This window comes from Notamacropus eugenii, chromosome X, assembly GCF_028372415.1.
Source record: "Notamacropus eugenii isolate mMacEug1 chromosome X, mMacEug1.pri_v2, whole genome shotgun sequence".
NCBI classification, from domain to species: domain Eukaryota; kingdom Metazoa; phylum Chordata; class Mammalia; order Diprotodontia; family Macropodidae; genus Notamacropus; species Notamacropus eugenii.
The window spans coordinates 27,331,727-27,353,761 of record NC_092879.1 but is presented as its reverse complement, the minus strand read 5'-3'; the positions used below and the strand labels follow the sequence as shown (position 1 = coordinate 27,353,761).

General features: G+C 38.7%; 1 pseudogene; it reads right to left on the bottom strand.

Moving 5' to 3' along the window:
* Window positions 1-12,674: 12,674 nt before the first annotated feature.
* LOC140516291 (ATP-dependent RNA helicase DHX15 pseudogene) overlaps window positions 12,675-22,035 on the bottom strand; it is a 32,157-nt pseudogene continuing 22,796 nt past the window's right edge.

The window sequence follows — 22,035 nt, the reverse complement described above, 5'->3', positions numbered from 1 at the left end:
AGTATGGATCAAAAATTGTATTTACTTGAGGTTCCAAGAAACCAGAAACAAGATTCAGAGAAATGAAAGCTGGATCAAACACACAACACAAAGTTTGGATCTTGTTAAGGGTTAGATCAAGGTGATTGAAACTGGCTTCTCTGTAAGACTGAACAGTAGTGAGTCAAGATAAGATCCCTAACTATTAACTCAAATGCTTTACAGAGGTGTACAGATTACACACAAAGTCATTTACCAGCTTCTTCTCTGATGTGAATCTGATCCCATCTTTCTGAAATCAAATCATAACATATTTATTACCATGAGATAAGAACAGTAATGACTCTTCTAAACATGAGCCAATTATGTGTTTCTATATTTTATGCAAAAGTTTGCATTGCTCAAAAAAAATCTACACTCACATAGGAGAAGATAAAATATTAAATGAGGAACAAAAATTCAAGTTATGTCAGTAAACATTTGCTAACTTATCAGGCCCATTACTGTGTGCCAGGCACTACACTGAGCACTAGGGATAGGGATAAAGGCAAAAGCAGCCCCTGTCCTCTAGAAGTTCCCATTCTAACAGGGGTAACAACATGCAAAGAGCTAGTACATACAGAAGAGATACGGAATGGATGGAAGGAATTAGAACATAGAGGATAGCACAGTAAATGGAAGGCAATCTGAGAGGAAAAGGGACTAGCAACTGGAGGGACTGGGAAGGGTCTCCAGAAGAGGGTGTTGTTGTTTACATCCTTCGTTGCCAAAGAAGACCATGCCCTCTGAGAAATGATGACAGGACTTTATTGTGAGGGAGGCCTGTGCAAGGTCACCAGACTCACTTCTTCTCCAGAGTCATCTGAATCCAGTGATTCATCAAGATGACTGAAGATGACCCAGGATGCACTAGGAGATCTTGGCCCCTTTAGGCCAAGGTATATTCAGGTATTCACTTAGGGTGAGGTAACACCCATTCATTGAATGGGCCTGTCTAAGAAGTAGCCAGAAGAAGGTGAAGTTTGAGCTGAGTGTTAAAGGAAGCTTGTAATTAGAGGCAAGCAGGGAGAATGCCCCAGGCATAGCTCACAGTCTGTGAAAAGGCAAAGAAAAGGGAGATGAAGTCATTGAGAAGCAACTGAATCACAGAATGTGGAGAAGACTAGAAAGATTAAGGGAGGGGCAGAAAGGTTATGCCAACATGCAAAGAGAAATTCATTATCTACTGATCTGGTGATTGTTTGACAAGGCACTAGAAAAGCACCATTTTACTTCACTAATTGACTATTACAATGCCTTTGACTCACCTCAACACTTGTAGCTTGGTCATACTGTAAATATCCAGTGTCCTGAAAGTCTATTAAAGAGGACAATTGAACTAGGGCTTTTGAGGCACCTTTTATAAATAGACCCAAGCATGGTAAGACCACTCAAGTACTTGCTATCCATATGGAAAACTGTCATTTATTTACACCAACCCAATAGTGTCAAGAGGTCACCTAGGTGGCACAATGAATAGAGCCTCTGGTCTGGAGTCAGGAAGACCTGAGTTCAAATCCAGTCTAAGTCACTTCACTCTGTTTGCCTCAATTTCCTCCTCTGTAAAATGAGCTGGAAAAGGAAAAGGCAAACCACTCCAGTATCATTGCTAAGAAAACCCCAAATGGGGTCACGAAGAGTCATACACAACTGAAACTACTGAACAACAACTGAAATGACAAACAACAACAATAACATCAAGAACAATGGATATAAAATGTAGCATTTTTCAGGGAGAAGGGTTAAAGCCAGCATGGTTCTGTCTAGTCTTAATATATTATTGCCACTCCTTGATAGAACGGAATATGACTTAAGTAAAAGAGAGAGTTATAGCAAAACATCATCTTAATCATCTCACATGCATATATAGCATCATTAAACGAGGCCTCAGAGAAGCACATTAAAGAGCTTCTTCACTTCCTTGGAACTTTCTCTAATCATATAAAAACATAATTTGGACTCAGGAAGGGCAAAATCTTAATGCATTTCAAGGAAGAATGGAGCCTGACGGTTTTTAGCTTAAGCCTAGATGTCAATTTAAACCAGTCAAGAAAGGTGAAACTTACAAATATCTTAGTCTTCTCCAGCAAGACACACTAACCCCGAGACTATCTGGGAAAAGACAATGCCGTGCATACTGAGATTGAGGGACATCCGAAAATCAAACTTTTAGAACAGTAAACACCTGCTCAATGCCAGTCTTAACATACTGAGGTGGACAACATTACTCATACAATGCTAATGAAACCTAGCTCATTCCCTCAAGGCAGCCATATAAATGCCACTACTTCTTCATCAGAAAGGAAGAAGAGGATAAATCAGATGTATTGAGTGCACAATAACCAGGTATATTTAAAGAAATATTTGGGAACAACCAGTCCTTACTGCACAAAGTAGTTGGTAAGGCTATAAAAATAGTGGCAACTAGGTGCTATAAGTGTTGATCTGGAGTAAGATCTGAGTTCAAATTCAGCCTTAGACAAGGAAGTGTAACTATGTGATACTGGGTAAATCACTTAACCTCTGTCTGCCTCAGTTTCCTCAACTGCAAAATGGAAATTACAATACCATCTACCTCCCAAGGTTGATATGAGAGACAAAAGAGATACTTGGAAAGCAGTTGGCACAATGCCTGGCACACAGTAGGCACTTAATAAATGCTTGTTTTCTTCCTCTTCCCCTATATGCTAATGGATTTGTTGAACATAACTGAAAATGTTTTGGTTTTTTCCTTCATTGGTAGAGTCTATGCTCTACCTATGGGCTAAGAACCAAGAATCATGACACCCATATGAACTCAATCAAAAATATGTCGATGAAGAAAACCATCAAACAAATGGCCTAATTGGGCACATTTGTTAATAGAATCTGGTGTGTTTATGATAGAGATTCTGGAATGAGTCATTGCCATGAGAAATTACAGGAGACTGGACATATTGATCAATGCAGATTATACATGGTAGAAACTGTCGCATAAAATAAAAGGTTGTAAAAAAATTTTTTTCTCTCCTGGAGAGCTAGAAAGACATGATCAGATGGTTAGAATCATGCACCAGAAGCTCATTATCCTTTAGAAACAAACAGGTCACAAATCCTCATATTACTGATATATAGCCAAAAATATGCTTGAGAATACAACAAAAAAATAATTTGGGAATTAGAGCATCATTATAGATAGAACTGTTGACCACACTGCCCAGATATAACAGTGACACATGAAAATTTAAGACCAATGTTTTGAATTGATATCACTATACCAAATACTCAAAACTGACAAAGTACATGGAATGCAAAGCATTAAAAACATAGAGTCCTACTATGGGAAATGGGAAGAAGTACATGTGGTCTCTGTGATCTTGCTTTCTATTGGACTTGTCCCAAGATGCTTTCAGTGAGCCTAGAGACAATGACATCTCAACGCTTGTACTCCTTCATCACAAAAAAGATTTTTTTTTTGTATGTAGCAATAGCCTGTAGGGAAAGAAGAAAATCAAGTAGGTAGGGCCCTGGGCTGAAACAGGAAGGGTTAGCAGGAGAGCTTGAGGGATAGAATAGTTTAAAGAACAAATCATGAAAAGAAAAAAAAAGGAGACAAAACGTAAGATACAGGGACATGTAGAAAAATAATAGCAAAATTTATTTGGGTAAACAAAAAGTCAAGAACTTTAAAGGATCATAGCTTTAGAGCTTGAAGGGGCCTCAGAAGTCCCATGTAATCCAGCTCCCTTATTTTACACATGAGGAAACTGAGGCCTTGGGAGATCAAATTATTTCTCCAAGATAAGACAGCTTCAGAGGCAAAATCTGAACCCAGATCATTTCACTACAGTGGCAGTGCTCATTCTATTGTACTATATTAGGCCAATGCTACCAGCTCTCAGATTACTGAACAAAGCAGTTTTCTTTGCTTTAGGAGCAGGTAGGTAACATGGTGGATAGAGTGCCAGACTTAGAGTAAGTAAAACCTGAGTTCATTATCTATTCTTAGACACTTACTAGCTGTGTGACTAATCACTTAACCTCTGTCTGCCTCAGTTTCCAGAACTGTAAAATGGGGATAATAGTAGTACCTATTTACCATGGTTGTTGTGAGGATCAAATGAGATAATTATTACAAAGTACTTAGCACAGTGCCTGGCACAGAATAAATGCAATATAAATGCTATTTATAATTTACTTATAAATTGCATAGTATAAATATATATATATACTTATGTATAATTTGTAATATTTATAATGCTATTATTATTTAAAATTATTTGATGCTGGTTAAAACCAGCATCAAATGCATTTGATACTAGTTGAACAGTAGAACTAACTATACAAGTACAACCTAAAAGCAAATGAACATAGTAGTACTGTGTCTAATAAACTTAAGAATGTGGACAAATTACTCTCTATTCAAGATGAACTACTTAGAAAAATGGAAAGCAATTTGGCAGAAAATGTGTTTAGATTAGCATTTATACCATATAGCTTCAAATGAATGCTAAGATTAAACAAAGATACACAATTTGTTCTTTGAAAACAGCAAATAAAAGAAAGGATCTTCCAAATCTCTAGCTAGGGGGAGAATTCCTCATACAATGAGAGATGAGAGGTAAAATACAGATTTTTGAACATATAAAATTAAAGTGTTTTGCAGCAAAAAAATCAATATTGTCAGAATAAGAAAATCATGTGTAGTGGGGAAAAATATAATTGATAAATTACTGATTTCCAAGATATATTGGGTATTGGCATAAGTATATAGAAGAGGTAGCGCTATCCTCCAGTGGAATAGTCAAAGGATATGGAAACAACAGCAATGACAGCAAAAACACAAACTACCATTAACCATATGCAAAAATTGCTAATGATAAAATAAACGCAGATCAAAACAAATCTGAGGTTTCAACTTATGCCCATCAAATTGCTTGAGATGATAAAAGATGGATATCTTTGGATATCCATGGATCTACAGATTTTATATACATATATACATATATATATATATATGAATATCTATGTGTGTGCATGCATGGGTGTGTGTATACCCACATGTATATCATATCCATTGGGATTAATGCCATCTTAGTGTTTGAGGGGCTGTGGGAAGACATACATGCTAATACAGACTTTTGTTAGAGCTAGGAATTGATCCTAGCTCTGGAGAGAAAATATGGAATTATGAGAGAAAAATTGTTAGACTTTTCTAAGGAAGTATATGGCAAAAGAGAGGTCCTAGTCCTACCAAGATATCCATGTATTGGGATTCCCTAATGGTGGGAAAAGTTATCAATAACAATGCATAATGAATGCTCTACCAGATTTTCATGGCACTTTTCACTTTGAAGATTAAAGGGTTAATTCTGGAAACATATTCAGTGTAGATTGCAACGATGTTATCAATCTCTAATGTATTTACTTTTTATGCAAAACTCATGTTGCAGCCTGTGAATGAAAGAAAGTGGGGTATGTCTTGGCAAAATCTTTGTATCTGCATGTTAGCAGAGAAATATGACTAAAGAAACTGAAAACAAGAAAAAGAAAAAGAGATTTTTTTTTCCATTTAATTATGAGGCTGTGCTCTGGGCAAAGATGACCCGGACATTTCACTCTAAGTATTATCAAAATTAATAGAAGCACTCTGACTGTTGATCTGCAGAAGCAACAGTAGATACTGTTCCTGGTAATTTAGTTTTTTTCCTTAATGTCTGTAATAATGAGCCCAATTCACATTTTTCAATTGTGGCCTGGTTTTCTTATAACTGTCCTTTTTGCTGGTTCCTTTCTTTTCCTTCCCACCTTTTCCATTTTGTCTTTTGCCATCTTTCTTTGATGTGTGGGTGTCACAAACTGCTGGGTCACTTGCTATGTAACCCACTAGGAGACGGGTTAATGTTTCCCAGCAGGGATGACCCTTCTTCACCTCATAGATCATGCATTTGAAAGCCTAATCAATGTTTCAGAAGATGAAGATGGTACAATTCCCATATTCTTCATCAAAGGATGGTTTCAGCCTGGTGGGGCACTTTTACTCTCCCATGGCTTGACTAAAAATATACTCCAGAACTTGTTCCGCTCCTTTTGTGTTTGTCAATTAGAATCCTACTAAGATGTAGCTATCCCTTCCACATCACTACTCTCCCCAATGTGGTTTTGATATATCGTGGGTCAGCATAGGAAATTAAATGGGAATTTTGGGGGGAGTTTTATGGACAGGACATGAAGGCCACCATATGACAGAGAAAAAAGTTTAGAAACTCAGAAATGCATAAGATATATGTACAGCATTGCAAAATATCAACATATTTTATCTTTTAGTACCATAATAATTCAGAATTCTTCTCTGGTATAGAGGGAAAGCCAAAAAATTTTTTGCATGAATTTTTCCAGATCACAAAGGACACCATGCCCCCAACCCCCATGATGTGGAAGGGATAACTGTATTCACAACAGCACTTTTATGGTAGCAAAACATTGGAAAGAAAGTGAGTATCCATTGCTCATGTGATGGCTGAGCAAAACTGAGGTACGAGGTAATACAATGTAAGGAAAGATTGCTATGAGGAAATGCAAGAACTTTGGGAAAAATTAGATGAACTAATGCACAGTAAAGAAAACAGAAGCAAAAGAACTTGATATCTATCATATGTGTGTGTGTATACAGTAAATAATGGAAATTGTAAGCTATCACACAAAAAAGAAAGTAGGACTATGAGTAAATAGAATGGCTGATCTTGCTCCCAGAGAACAGGTGATAAGATACCCCTCCCTTCTCACAGTTGAGAAGTAGTTAACTGCATTTGTGAAATGTTGTATACACTGCCAGATCTGTCTCCATATCAAATGGCTTTTGCCTGTTTTATTTTGTTAGAAGTGAGGGCTGAAAGTCTGAAAGGGGAGAGGAAGCGGGGTCCTTATCCAGAAATTGATCTTAATGTACCAACAGAAGGTCTTATTTTTTAAATCTAATTTTTTAAAAAGGTAGACAGAGAAGGAGACAGTTGACCAAGTGACAAGGCATGGCCATCACCATCATTCTTCCTGATCTTTTTAAGCCTCACTCTTAGATTGTCCCAGTCTCATTCCATTCTCCTCAGACATCTACTCTTCATGGCCTTTGACTCCTGATGTTAAGTCCTTCAGAGAACACTGAGGCCTCAGTTCTCTAGCTTCAAACCTCCCTTTGGGTCACAACCTTGTACTATTTATTCCTAGACATAATTTGAGCCTGTTCCTACACTTTCCTGCCCATCTCCAGTCCCACCCATGGTTGACAACCCCATTTGACAGTGGAAAGAGTAGAAGCTGTGGCACACTGGAAGGAGTACTGGATTGAGCGTCAAAAGACCAAGATTCAAGTCCACCTCTGTTGCTTTGTGACCTTTGGTAAGTACCTTCCTCTTCCTCAGCCTCAGATTCCTCATCTATAAAATCAGGGGGTTAAACTACTTAGGCTCTGAAGTCCCTTCCATCCAAATCTAAGAGCCTGTGAACATTTAAAGTCAAGAGGACCTGAGTTTGAATTCTGATTCTGCCGCTTGCTGCTACCAGTATAAAAACTTCCATGAACCTCAGTTTTCTCCTCTGTGAAATGAGAAAGTTGGCCCAGTTGGCCTCTGAGGTTCCTTACAGCTTAAAATTGAGGAACTTCTGCTTGACTTTGGACAAGTCATTTCCCTTCCATAAGCATCAGTTTCCTCATCTGTTAAATTGAGGGAGTGGGACTCAGTGACCTCTGAGGTTTCTTCTAACTCCACATTTGGGATCCTTTGAACAAGTCACTTAACCTCTGTGGGACTCAGTTTCCTAGTTGTATATCCTCAGTCCCATGAGTCTGTTTCACCATGTGTAAAAAGACTGATTTGAGCTAATTAGTCTTTAAGATCCCTTCTACCTATGCTCCTGAAGCAGAGGGATATGGGAACATGGAAAGTGGGGGAAGGACTTGGGAAAACATTACTTCTTTCCAAGCTGGGGACTAGTCCTAGCCTTGGTTGTCATTTCCTCAAGGTCACATTAGCAATCAGTTGCAGAAACCTGCTTGTTTCTTGATGGGAAAATACAATTAAAAATAATGCTGTTGGCCTGTGTGTTTTTTGTTTTGCCCTACTCTAAAACAGACTGTATACAAACAGAATAGAAAGGCAAGAAACTCTATGCTTTTGAATAAGCCAACACTATTTAAATAACACAAGGTAATCATCTCATTAAACCATAGCCAAGGGCTGCTACACACTGACCTTTCCTGGTGGATGCCCTCCTCTTCCTGAGGCTGCCAGACACTAAAAGCAAACGACCCTCCACAAAGTAGCATCCTCCAAGGATCAGAAGGCTGGTCTTTCCTGTAGGTGTTAATAAATCATCAGATTCTGTGCCCATTGGAAGGAAGAGAGGGAAAGGGGGAGGGGTGGAGGAAGGCGAGCTCCCAACCAAAAGACTATGGTTTGAAATGAAGAGGAGATCTAAGGAGAATTCTGGGACCTCAAGATAAACCTAGCTCTCATTCCTCTCATACTTTAAAGTTACAGAATATTTCCTCAGATGATCTGTGAATAAGAAAGGGAAGTATTATCTATTATCCTCATTTTAGAGATAAAGCCCAACAACTGGCTTATAGTCACAGAGCTAGGAAAGGTAAAATCTAAGGATTTTTTTTTTAGTATAAATAGACTATTGAAATCACAGCCTCTGTACTGAGATCAAAAATTGTGTTTACATAAACACAAGTTTTAACATTTCACAGCTTCTAAAAGAAATGTCAACATTTACAATGATCATGAATACCATGGTTGATAATCATAGTTCAGAAACATTTTAATTTTTTATGTAAATGGTATTTATTTTTTTCCAATTATATGTAAAGATAGTTGTCATCATTTAATTTTTATAAGATTTTGAGTTTCAAATTTTTCTTCCTCCTTCCCTCCCTCCCTTCCCCCTTCGCCACGATGGTAAAAAATCTGATATAGGTTATACATATGTAATCATGTTAAACATATTTCCACATTAGTTATGTTGTAAAAGAAGGTGGAGATTAAAAAACCCTCAAGAAAAACAAAGAAAAGTAAAAAAAAAAAGTGAAAAAAAGTATGCTTTAATCGGTATTCAGACACCGTCAATTCTTTCTCTGGTTATAGAGAGCATTTTTCATCATAAATCCTTCAGAGTTGTCTTAGCTAAGTCATTCACAGCTGCTGCTACTTTCTACACAGTACATTTTGCTTTGCATCAGCTTCTGTAAGTCTCTTCAGGTTTTTCTGAGAGCATCTCACTTGTCATTGCCCATAGCACAATAATATTCCATCACAATCACATGTTCAACCATTCCCGAAGTGATTGGCATTCCCTTAGTTTCCAATTCTTTGCCATGAGAAAAGACATGCTATAAATATTTTTGTACATATAGGTCCTTTTCCTTTTTGTTTTTTATCCCTTTTGGAATAGAGACCTAGAAGTGATATTACTAAGTCAAAGAGTATGCATGGTTTTATAACCCTTTGAGCACAATTCAATATTGCTCTGTAGAATGTTTGAATTAGTTCACAACTTCACCAACAATGCATTAATGCCCCCTTTCCCTCCACATCCTCTCCACCATTTATCATTTTCCTTGTCTGTCCTATTAGCCAATCTAATAGGTATGAGGTAGTACCTCAGAATTGTTTTAATCTGCATTTCTCTAGTCAATAGTGAGTTAGAGTATTTTTTCATATATAGATAGCTTTTGTTACTTTATCTGAAAACTTCATATATTTTGAATATTTATCAGTTGGGGAATGGCTCCTACTTTTATTAATTTGACTCAGTTTGCTATGTTTGATAAAGATCAGAGAAAGTTGTTCAAAATTTTTTTCACAGTTACTATTGGTAACTGTATTTCTCTCCATCCTATTTTCCCCCTGTTTATTCTATTCTCTCTCTCCTTTCACCCTGTCCTTCCTGCTTTACTTCTAACTACCCCCTCCCCCAATATTCCTTCCCTTCTATCACCCCCCCCTTTATCCCCTTTCCTTCCTACTTTCTTATAAGGTAAGATTTCTATACACAATTAACTATGTATGTCCTTTTTTGAGCCAATTCTGATGGGAGTAAGGTTCACTCATTCCCCCTCCCCTTTTGCCCTTTCCCTCCACTGTCAAAGCTTTTTCATGCCTCTTTTACGTGAGATAATTTACCCCATTCTGCCTCTGCTTTTCCCTTTCTCCCATTACATTCCTTTTTCACCCCTTAATTTTACTTTTTTAAAGATATCATCCCTTCATATTCAACTCACACCCATCACCTCTATCTATATATATACTCCTTCTAGCTGCCCTAATAATGAGAAAGTTCTTGAGTTACAACCTTATTAAGTCTCTTATGATTTCCCTTTCCTGTATACCTTTTCATGTTTCTCTTGAGTCTTGTATTTGAAAATCAAATTTTCTATTCAGTACTGTTCTTTTCATCAAGAATGCTTGAAAAATACACTATTTCATTGAATGTCTATTTTTCCCCAGAAGGATTATACTTGGTTTTGCTGGGTAGGTGATTCTTGATTGTAATCCTAATCCTGTTGCCCTCCAGAATATCATATTCCAAGCCCTCTGATCCTTTAATGTAGAAGGTTCTAAATCTTGTGTTATACTAACCGTGACTCCATGATACTTGAATAGTTTTTTTCTGAGTGCTTGCAATATTTTCTCCTTGATCTGGGAGATCTGGAACTTGACTACAATATTCCTAGGAGTTTTCATTTTGGGATCTCTTGCAAGAGGTGATGAGTGGATTCTTTCCATTTCTATTTTACTCTCTGCTTCTAGAATATCAGGGCAGTTTTCCTTGATAATTTCTTGAAAGATGATGTCTGGGCTTTTTTGATAGTAGCTTTCAAGTAGCCCAATAATTTTTTAATTATCTCTCCTGGATCTATTTTCCAGTTCCGTTGTTTTTCCAATAAGATATTTCACACTGTCTTCTATTTTTTATTCTTTTGGTTTTGTTTTATTGTTTCTTGATTTCTCATGAAGTCATTTGGCTTCCATTTGTTCCATTCTAATTTTTGAGGACATTTTCTTCAGTGAGCTTTTGTACCTTCTTTTCCATTTGGCTCATTCTATTTTTTAAGGAGGTTTCTCCTTCAGTGAATTTTTGTGCCTCTTTTTCCATTTAACCAGGTCTTCTTTTTAAAACATTCTTCTCCTGATTGACTTCTTCTATTTCTTTTACCATTTGGGTTAGTCTGTTCTTAAGGTGGTTTTTTTTTCAGTAGTTTTTGTGTTTTCTTTATTGACTCATTTTTCATGATTTTCTTGCATCAATCTCATTTCTCTTCCCGATTTTCCCTTTACCTCTCTTACTTGATTTGCAAAATCCCTTTTGAGCGCTTTCATGACCAGAGGCCAATTCATATTTTTCTTGGAGACTTTGGATGTAGGAGCTTTGACTTGTCTTCTTCTGAGTGTGTTTTGATCTTCCTTGCCACCATAGTAAACTTTCTATGGTCAGAATTTTGTTCTGTTGTTTGCTCATATTCCCAACCTATTAGTTGATTTTAACTCTGTTAAGGTAGGACTCTGCTTCCAGCATGGAGGGTGTACTGACCTAAGCTTCAGAGGTTTTGTGTAACCATTTTCTGAGATACTTCTAGGGACCTGTAAGTTTTCAATTCTTCCAGGATGGTATGATCTAAGGAGAGATATTTACTCTCCTCCTGGCCTATGCTCTGGTCTGTGAGTGACCACAAGCACTCTTTTCTGCTCTGGATCTGTGATGAGGGTGCCTCCTCCACTGTGGCCACAAGCTCTGGTGTGCTGGTGCTCCTCCTCACCCTGGGACTGCCACCCAGGATGACAACCCAGATCTAAGTATGGGCGAAGCAAGAGAGTCCTGCCCCTGATAGAAACAAAGAGACCCCTGTAATCTCCTTCTGACCAGTTGTTCGACCCCCTTACTGTCTATGGGCTGAGAGCTCCAGAAACCTCCACTGCTGATTAAGTGGCTCCCAAGGCATGCTTCTGGTTTCCTGAGGCTAAGGCTATGCAGGCACAGTCTGTGCTGGACTGTGCTCCACTCTCACCCTGATGCAACAGACCTTTACTTTTGATCTTCTAAGTAGTCTTTGGAGCTGTGGGCTGAGAGGTCTGGCAACTACCACTGCTGCCACTGATTCAGTCACCCTGAAGCCTGCTTTTGTTTTGCTGGGGCCTGTTTGATACTGGTGCAGTCTGCTCTAGACTACACTCCTCTCTCACCCCAGTGTGACAGACCTTTCTTGCTCACCTTCTAAGTTGTCTTGGTCTGGAAAATTGTTTCATTCCATTTTTTTATGGGTTTTGCTGCTCTAGAATTAGTTTAGAGTCATTATTTAAAGGTATTTGGAGAGGTTTGGGAGAGAGTTCAGGTGAGTCCCTGCCTTTACTCTGCCATCTTGATTCTGTCTGTCTAGAACTATTTTCAATAAACCGCAAAACACTGATTGATTTTTCCTGTACAAAGTACAGTGCCAGCACAAAAGGGAGGTATAAATATTTAATTTATGAAATCAGGATAGAATATTTAGTATAAAGAAAAAATTCAAATGCTTTCAAATAAAGGCCATTATTGAACCAAGGTAAAGAACACAACTTGAACTTTTAATTCATCTTTTAGAGCTGTCCTCTGAATAACTTCAGTTCAAAACACTTAATTCAGTAGTGTGAATATTCCTTGAACTAAAAGATTGGCAATAACATAGTCCAACTGTCTCTTTGCTTCACTATGTGGGAGATCTCTTATACCATAATATTGAGGGGCAATTTTTGCCAACCATTCTGGTTTGATATCTGTCCATGTCCAAATAGAATTCTTTGCTATGAGGACAAATTCATTGTAAAGTGTCCATTGTGACTTGTGGTCCAGAACAGTTGAAGGATCCAACCATAGTCCTTGGTTGTCCTTTATAGTTAAGTAATGTCCTGTTCCTTCCAAATGCACCACCTGCAAAAAATTCCCAGTTACCCAAGCTTTTCTTATGTTAATGTAGTAGTTTCTGTTTGTGAAGTGTGTACTTCTACAAGGCAAATTAAATCTGCCCATGATTCATGACAGCTGCTTGTGTACGTTGTCTGCAGACATCAGAGACCTGTAGTTAATGAAGTTGTCATAACACGACTGAACCGACTCATGATTTTGTTTAAAAGTGTGGTAAACGTTCGGCAGTGTCGGATGATCTCTATCTATGTGGGCAAACCTAATCTTGGCTTCATCTACTGCCTTCTTGGCCTCTATCGGGTGAATAAAACACTGTGGATATAGCAGTAATAGAAAGGACCTCATTAGAATAGCTGCAGTCACAATTTGCAATAATCATTTTATTGAGCTATGGATCCAATAGAAATTCTGCCATCATGCATCCCAATTTAGTCAAGTCTCCATCATCATTTAAAGCAGCTAGATAATTCAAAAGCTCATCAGGACATGGTGGATCCACAAAATCAAAGCCATTTATACCAAATTTTTTCAACTACGACACCACTGAACCCAAATTAGACCTCAAAATTTCAGGCTAAGTATTGTCCTACATTTCATTTTTATAGTCTTTCTCTGTACAAAGCCTGGAATATTTTCCAGATCAGATATGATCAGCTCTTTCAGAAGCTTTGCTGATTACTCTCACCAAGAGAGACTCCATTTTAATTCAAGGATTATGCACTTTTTGTTTTGCAAATCCAAAGTCAATGACAAACACAACACCATCTCTCGTTAAGGAAGTCTCTGCAATATTGGTAGACAGAACTACTGGTCTTATTGTTCCATCTTGGTTTTCTGGAGGGACAGGTTCAAAAATTTTGTTGTTGTTGACATGTAAGAGTAGAATACAGAGAACTGATGCTAATATCACCAGCTTCTGGATCTAAATCATCAACCTCACATTTTATTCTCTTACAAGCTTCATCAAGTTCCTCTTGTCCAGTAAAAAAAAGATCTCCTTCCTTTTCTTCACATATGTGAATTTGCATCATAGTTTGAATCACTGCTTTGAGGTTATTTCTCTCTGGTTCCAGAGTATAAAAAAGGAAAACATCTCAATATGGTGCATATGGGCCAATATGGATAAATATGGGCCAGGGATAGTTAAAATGGGACAGTTATGGAAGTAAATCTGAAACTTCCCTGAATCTAAAGTAGCACTCATAACAATAACTTTTAAGCATGAGCTTTACCTCACAGCTTCTTTTAGAACTCCCATTAGAATATCTCTGGCCAAAGTCCTTTCATCAGCCTCATCAAGGATTATAACACTATAGCACTCTAGAAGAAGAATCATTCATAGCTTCTCCAAGTAACATTCCATTTGTCAGATATTTGAGGATAGTGTTTGCACTACTACAGTCTTTACATCTAATGGAGTACCTAACTTGCTGGTCTGACATTACATTCATATCTGAGTCACACTCAGTACAGCAACTCTCCTGTCCTGTGTGTAGGTCACCCTTTGCTCCTGGTAAGGAGTGAGTGGACTCAACACGCTAGTGGGGGAATCTGTGGTTTTACCAGAACTGGTCTCAACAACTAGTACAAAGGACTGATGCCTAACCGGGATATCTGTAAACCTATCCTTATATTCCCAGACAGGAAGTTGAAACACTTCTTTAGAATGTCATAGTATGGCATAGATTAGTGAATGGATTACTACACCATGGAAAGGATGTGAGTCTTGCATGTCCTGTGTGTATTAAATGAGCAGAATGTGTTGAGTATGCTGAATGTGATGCTTTTAAAGGTGGCAATCCAGTACTACTAACCATAGCATTAGTAGAGGTACCTTTTTCTTCTCTTTTTCTCTTTCTTGTTCATTATTTCCTCTGTCATATTTTGTGTCACAATTTTTGAAATGATCTTCATGATCTGGGGATCACTGTCCACCATCAAGGAGTCCAGAATTTATGAGCCAGATAAGGGCCCAGTGGAGAGGAGGAAGGACCTTTGCTAAGCCCTGCTGGGGGATAGTGACGGATACTGAGACTGGCCCCAGACGTGCCTGGATTTGAACCTGTGGTTTTGGGGGATCCCAGAGCTCTAGGGGAGACCTCAGCAGCTCCAATGCAGCCCTGACTTCAGAAAGTAGGGAGCCCAGGTGTTGTCCTCTGCCTTTCCATAGAGTATCATCCCTCTCTGAGCATCCTGTGAAGTTTTGCAGTGCTATCTAATGGGTAAAGTGCTGGACTTGGAATTCATAAGTCTTGACTTCTAATCCTGTCTCTGACACTCACTAGCTGTGTGACCCTGGGTAAGTCACAAAACCTCACCAGACTCAATTTCCTCATCCATTAAATAGCAACATACACAATAGTATCAACAGTGTTGTTAGGATGATCACAATATTTGTAAAATTGAAAACATTATGTAAATGCAAGCTATCGTTATGCCCTTGGTGCCTAGAAAATAATATCACTCTCTTCAATAATAACATTGAAGATCATTACAAAATCTGTTCCTAGAGCTTAGCACATTTCCTGCTGTATAGTACATGCTCAATACATGCTTCCTGATAAATTGATTGATGGAAATAGCATCTTAAAGTTTAACATATATTTAACAACCTCTGAGACAGAGTATAAGTATTTAACAAATGAGGAAACTGAGGTCAAGAGAGGGACTGTGATTTGCCTAAGACCACACATATAGGAAAGAGTGGAACCAGGAACAAAATTCAGATCCCCACACTCTAGGTCAAACACATTCTATCACGATACCTTTCTTGCACTTGAGCTGGTGAGCTGGTGCCCTATACTTTGATGCCCCTAGGCTCCATGAGGGTAAGGAAAATATTTCTACCACCTATCATGGTACCTTCTCAACTTTTCCCTCACCAACACTCCCATTTCTCTACAACAAGGGAGCACCGATGGCATCCTTGAAGAGACTTCTTGGGGTATTTTACAAATGAGGAGAGATCTACATGTAGAAAGTGGGAAGTCCAAGGTTACACAATAGTGTACCCTGCTTCTGTAACAGTAAATCTGACCTAAATTTTAGCAAATCATTTGATCAAAGCTCTCATGTTATTTGTGTGAAAGGGTGTGCGTGAGTGTGTGTGTATGTGTGTGTGTTTGTATGTAAAGGATGGAGACATGTGAACTAATATGATTATGTGGAATTGCTAGACCCAAAAAGCAACCATTAATGATTCAGTGTTGACTTGGAAGGAAGTCTTTAATGGAATACCCCAGGGAACTGTGTCTAACATTGTACTACTTAATTTCATTTTTAATCATTTACTTGGATAAAGATATATGACATCCTTATCAAATTTTCAGCTACGTAATACAATAATACATAACACATTGGATGGCAGTTTCTGGATTCTAAAAGAACTCAGTAGTGTAGACCATAGGGCCAAATTTAAAAAAAAAGATGAAATTCAATGAGTATAAATGGAAATTCTTGGGTACACTTGTACACTTGGGCACAAAAAAATCTATAAGCACACAGGAAGGGGGAAGAATATTGAGAGAGAAGTTTGGGTAGAAAAAGATATGTGGGTGTTAGGGGAGTGCAAGTTCAATGTGAGTTGATAGTGTGATATGACAGATAAGAAAATTAATGCAATCTCAGGTTGTGTCATGAGGCAAAGTCTTCAGAAATAAGTAGGCAGTGGTCCCACTGCACTTTGCTCTGTTTGGAGCCTATCTGGGAGATTATGTTCCATTTTGGTCACCAGGATTTAGGAAGGAGAGGCAAATGGACCTTTCTCAAAAGAGTCCTAGGGGAATTGAAGGTCACATTGTTGTTGGGGGCTTCTAGAATTAGAAGAATCCTCTGTCCTTTGGCCTTTGCTTCCATTTTCTCTTGAATCAAATTCAAATTTCTACTCCTCCTTTAAAGACCAGCCCAAGTACTACTTCTTCAGTCAAGCTTCCCCTCATATCCACCAGGAGTAAGTGACCTGCCTTGGAATTCACATTTACTAATCTCAGATGGGCTTACATCTCTTACATCTCTCATGAACTCTATGTCCCAGTCAAGGTGGCTTACATACCGTTCCCCATTCAGAACTCTTCATCTTCCTCCTCTGTGTCTTCAACCCTCATGACCTCTAGAACTATTCTAAAACTTAGCTCCAGGACATCTTCTGGCAAAAGGCTTTTTTTTGATCCCCCTACAACCCACCCTAAGTGGTAGTGTTCTCATGACCCCCATCACTTTGTTTTTGCTTTTTGCATGCATGTTTGGTGTTTATTCAAATCCTGCCTACTTGAGGAGGCTTTTCCCAGTTGGCCAAACAGCTAATGGCTTCCCTTCCGAGACAATCTTCCATCTACTCTCTTTTTGTCTTGTATGTGCCTAGTTATTTACTTAATGTCTCCTTAATTAGAATGAAAGTTTCTTGGGAGCAGTGATTGTTGAGGCAGCTTGGTGGTGTAGGACTGGGCCTGTAAAGAGGAAAATCTGAGTTCAGATCTGGGCTTGGACATTTGTATAACCCTGAGCAGGTCACTTAGCTTCTCTGCCCACCTCAGTTTCCTCAACTGTAAAATGGGAATAATAACAACACCTACCTGGCAATGTTGTTGTGAAGATCAAATGAAGTAAGATTTATAAAGTGCTCAGCACAAGATCTGGCACAGAGCAGGCATAATATAAATGTTAACTCACTCCCCTTCACATCTCCAGTTTTAAAAATGAATGTTAAAATTGTTTTTACATTTAACTGTAGAAAAATAAAATACTAAATTAAAAATATCTGCTCTATCTCTAAAAAAAGAAGTGCTTAATAAATTCTTGTTGATTGATTATTTGACACATACAAGTCAACAAGCACCCTTTAGATGCTGTTTCCACAGTACACTGTAAGCATCATGAGGGCAAGCCCTCTTCATTGTTTCATTGAGGAACAATGTGGTTTTGTGGAGAGGATGCTGGACTTTGAGTGCAGAAAACTTGACTCAAATCTTTGATCTTAACTTACTAGTTATGTGATCCTGAGTCAGTTCCTTAGCCTCTTTCTGCCTCAGTTTCCTTCTCTGCAAGAAAGGATTAAATTTTCTGACCTTGAACCTCTAAATTTAAGATCTCATGGTCTCCAGTGCCCAGAACAATGCCTGACATATTATAGGCGAACCAAAAGTGATTGTTGAATGGGATTAAATAAAGTCTAGGAACTGAGTCTATATGTAGACTGGGTTAGGGTACAACCAGCTCATCAGAGCATGCTAGATCAAGGAACATAGTTTCTTCATGGTAGGGGCAAAGTCCTTAGATGGCTGCCAAAGTCTCTTCCAACTCACAAATTCTCTAATTCTGTGAATGGTCACAACACCACATTCCAGGTGATATCTTCGCATCCTTTCTGACTCTCAGTTTTCACACTTGTAAAATGGGGCCTATTAGTCTTATGCTGTCTAATTCATGGGGCTGTTGGGAGGCTCAGATGAGTTGAGTGTTAAATATTATACCATCCTACAGTAATGTCACTTTACATCTATGTGCCTCAGTTTCCTCTTCTGTAAAATGAGAATGTCAGACTAGAAGGCTTCTGAGGTCCCTTCCTGATCTAAATCTAAGATCCTATGTGAGACCTTAGGTGAATCAATATTTTCCCTGGACCTCAGTTTCCTCAACAAGTCAACTCAACAGGCAAATCAACAAGCACCTTCTATATACCAAACACTGTGCTAAACCCTGGGGATACAAAGAAAACCAAAAGCAGTCTCTTCTTTCAAGGAGCTCATAGTCTAATGAGAAGCCCTCCCTCACTTCAAATCAAAGTTAACTGCAAGTCATGTCATCATCTTGATGCCATGGTCCTCTTCGAGAAATGAAGGGCAAACACAACAAGTCTAATGGGAGAGATAAGAGATAAACAACTATGTACAAAGAGGACATATACAGGGTAAGCTGGAGATAATCATAGAGAGAAGGCACTAAATGAAGGAGGACTAGGAAAGGCTTCATATAGAGAGGACTGTGGCCAAGACTCAGAGGAAACCAGGAGGCCATGAGACAGAGGTGAGGAGGGAGAGAATTCCAGACATGGGAGACAAGACAGTGAAAATGCTCAGTGAGGGAGTGTCTGGTATGAGGGACAGAAGGGAGATCAATGTCACTGGATCATAGTATATGTGGTGGTTAGGGTTGGAGAGAGAGATGCCAGAAGTCTAGAAAGGTAGGAAGGGGGCAGGTCATGGAGGGCTTTGAAAGATAAACAGAGGATCTGACGTTTGATTCTGTATGTATTAGTAAGCCACTGGAGTTGATTGAATGGTGTGGGGGGGTTGGAAGGTGGGGTATGTGTGACATGATTAGATCTGTTTTATTTGGATGATCAATTTCACAGCTGAGTTATGGATGGACTAGAGTGGGAAGAGATTTGGGGCAAGGAGATCCCCAGCAGGGTGCTGGAATAGTTCAAGGGTGAGGGGATGAGGGCTAGAACCAAGCTAGTGACAGTGTCAGAAGGAAGAAAGGGGAGCATGTGAGAGATGTTGTGAAGGGAAAAATGGTAGAACTTGGTAACGAATTTGAGATAGGGGGTGAGAGAGTGAAGAATTGAGGATGTCACCTACATTGTGAGTCTAGGGGACTGGAAAAATGGTCATACTCTCTATAGTAAAAGGGAATTTAGGAAGAGGGGAATGTTTGAGAAGAAAGACAATGAGCTCAGTTTTGGACATGCTGAATTTAGGACAAGACATCGAGTCTGAGACATCCAATGGGCAGACGTTAAACTGGAAGGCAAGAAAGAGGGGTAGGGTTGGACAAATGCATCCAACAATGATCTGCGTAAAAATGAATCTATGGGAGATGATGAGATTACAAATGGAATAATTTAGAAGGAAACAAGAAGAGGGCTCAGGAGGCCCAGGACAGAACTCTGGGGCATGCCAACAGTGAGCAGGCATGACCTGAATGAAAATCCAGCAAAGGAGACTAAGAATGAACCATCAGGCTAAGGGAGAACCAGGAAAGAACAGTGTCACAAAAACTTAGAGAGAAAAGAAGGTTGAGATGAAAATGGACAGTGCCAAAGACTGCAGAGAGGTCAAAAAGGATGAAGACTGAGAAAAGGTCATTAGATTTGATAATTAAAAGAGCATCGAGAACAACAGAGAAAGTAATTTTGGTTGAAGAATGAAGCAGGAAATCAGTCTGCAGTAAGTTAAAAAGAGACTAGGAGAAAAGGAGATTGAGGCATCGATTGTAGATGGCCTTCTCAAAGAGATAGATAGTATATGGTAGGTACTTAATAGATGTTCATTGCATTGAACTTGTGCATGTACAGAGATTTGCTTGGCAGGGAGAGGAGTCATCTCTTCTCATGATACAGGGCTGAAGGAGAAGGTATATGAGTGCTGTGAGGTGAAAAACAGGACAGAGGAGGAAGATGTCAGAAAAAGGCCTGGAATTTTTTTCAATGAAATATGAGGCAAGGTTCTCAGTTGAGAGGTGCAGGGAGGGGTAGCCATGGGAGGCCTATTAGGTCTCTTCTAGCTCTCCAGAAATAATCTATGAACTTGGCTCTAGGGAGCAGAACTAGGAGCAATGACAAGAAGGAATAGATAATTAGATTTAGGTTCAATAGAAGGAACCATTTCCTTATAGTCTCAGGGTGGAATGGACTGCCAGTGTGTTCCCTCTCTCTGAAAGTCTTCCACCTTTAGTTCTTAGGGATGAATGTTTTTGGGGGGAGGTTGTAAACAGGATTTCTGCTTAGGCACAGTTGAACTATCTGCCCTCTGAAATCCCTCCCAGCTCTGAGATTCTAGAATTCTAAGATCAATCAATCAATTAACAAGTATTTATTAAGTGTTTACTAGATGCCAGGAATTGAGGGAATGCTGGGATACGTAGAAAGAGGGGAAACATTCTCTCCAGGAGATTTTATTCTAAGGAGGCCAATTGCAGATGTGTAGTAACACGACAATGATTCCCTTATTTTTATGTATTCTTCATATATACATATGTATATATACACACGAACATACACAAATATGTGTATATGCTTATAATATATACATACGCATATACATGCATGCGTGTGTATGTATCTATACATGCATATATATACATGGGCATATGTACATATATACACATATATACACACACATACACACACACACACACACACACACATATATATATACGTATACACATACACACTCTTAAGTTTATTATTGCTTTTATTTTCCCAAACAAGAAAAAAGGAGATGTGGCAGGGTCTCTAGTCAACCTTATTGTCCAAGTCTTATTGTACTCCCAGGTATGCCCCATTCTACCCAAATAAAATGGACTTGATAACAGGAATCCAAAACTATTTTAGAGGCCATCTGGTCATTAATCAGCTAATTACTTCATTCAATTTACTGATTTGTTTGCTGTTAAACAGATCTAGAAAGGGCGTTAATAATGTCCTTGTATTACAGAAAGGGATGTTGAGGTTCAAAGTGATCAGGTAGCACACATTCAACAATGGCATCAGAGTTGGTACTTGAACCCAGGTCCAAAGTTCCTCTCCTTGTGGTATGGTATTCATTATAAGTGCAGTAGAAATACAGTGGAGAATAGTGGGAGATATGGATGGATAAATAAAAGTGGCACCAGACTAGAGAGGTCCTTGAATGCCAGACTAAGAAGTTTGGACTTGATATAGTATACAATAGGGAATGATGATAAGCCAAAGCTTGACATGAAATTAGCAGAAAGGGACCTTGAGTCAAAAGGCCTAGGTTCAAGTCTTGACTACATGGCAACTGAGCTTCATGACCTTGGGCAAGTCATTTCACTATTTTGAGTCTTTATTCCCTCATCTGATCACTGGGGATAATTCCACCTTCATTATCTACTTCTTAAGTTTTTGGCCATGAAAGTACTTTGCAAACATGAAAGAAATGAATAATGATAACAGGAATACTAAAAATGAAAGCAGAGTTTTAAGAAGGGAGATTGACCTGGTAAATTTTGTAAAGCACAGGAGACAGTGGAGTTTGGAAGGACAGAGAAGTAGGAAAAAATAATTAGAAGTCGCTGGAACAATCCAAGTGATGAAGGCTTGGAGGGGTGGGTGGG